We start from the raw sequence: 1352 nt of genomic DNA, 5'->3' as shown, positions 1-1352 counted from the left end.
GTTAAGGGGACATAATAGGGGTCAAAGTTTAAAAAAATTGACCGCTTTTTCTTTTTCTTTTTTTTTCTCAACATACACCTCCAAACACCCGGGCAACGCCGGGCTGAAATGCTAGTATTCTATATATATATATATATATATATATAAATATATAAAGGGAGGGAGCGGATTTTATTTTAACAACAAAAGATCATAAGAAAAATCACAAAAATAAAGTAATAATTAAGCAGAAACTTTGTTATTTTTAACAATGCTTAAATGAAAAATGCAGAATTGATTATATAAGGTTATAAATTGAATTTTTAAAAAATTCTTAATGCTGCAATATTTCAAGTTATAAGTGTTGTCTTAAGGAGAATTGCTTCCCAACACCCTGGAAAATCTCATCAGTATGCCCTGTATTCAAAGAATTCAGGTGATCGGTCATCTCCCTTTCAGTACAGACCAATAAGTCTCCTGTGCATCATGAGTAAGTTACTGGAATCGGTTAAATAGAGAAGTAGTCAACCACATTTGCAAAAATAATCTTAGTGACATGCAATATGGTTTCCGTTCTGCTAGATCTACAGCAGATGTGCTTACGATTACATCCAATAGGATTAGTGAATCACTCGACGGAATCTTCCTTACTAGGACAATTTCTCTTGACATATCAAAGGCTTCTAATAGGGTACAACATAAAGGTCTACTTCACAAGATCTCCAGCTACGATATAGCTGGAAACGTCTTTTCAATTATTAAATCATTTCTCTGATAGGTTCATAAGAGTAGTGGTTGATGGGCAGAAATCAGAAGCTCATAGTCCCTCAGTGGGCAATCCTGGGTCTACTCTCTTCCTGATCTACATCAATGATCTTCCAAATCACATCCTTAGATCATTCACAGACATTTATACTGACAACACTACTGTCTATGGCAGCAAATCAAAGGCCATAAATGACCAAATTCTCTGATTCTCTTTCCTCTGATTTTGAGCACATGGTACAATGAGAACAGAAATGGCTGGTTACTTTTAATGCATCTAAAACCAAACTTCTACCTTTACATCATCAATGCTCTGATCCCCATCTGGCATCAATTGAAATTAATGGCTCTCGTCTTGGGGATACTCCATGTTTGGACAAGCTTCTGGGCTTGACCTTTACTCCTGATCTGAAATGGAACATGTTGCCAAGGTCGCTTGAAAAATAGTGGGATTCTATCACTTCAGTAGATATCTCACTGATGCAATTCTCTACCTATATAAGAGCCAGGTACGTCCAAGAAAGGAGTATTGCTGACACATCTGGGCAGGAGCTGCTAAAAAGATCTTATCCTGCCTCAACAGAGTTCAATATAGACTTTGTAACCTC

The sequence above is a fragment of the Euprymna scolopes genome, chromosome 2 (genome assembly GCF_053919585.1).
Source record: "Euprymna scolopes isolate OS-2025 chromosome 2, ASM5391958v1, whole genome shotgun sequence".
In the NCBI taxonomy this organism is placed as follows: Eukaryota; Metazoa; Mollusca; class Cephalopoda; order Sepiida; family Sepiolidae; genus Euprymna; species Euprymna scolopes.
The sequence above is the reverse complement of the archived record's forward strand: the minus strand, read 5'-3'. Positions refer to the sequence as shown.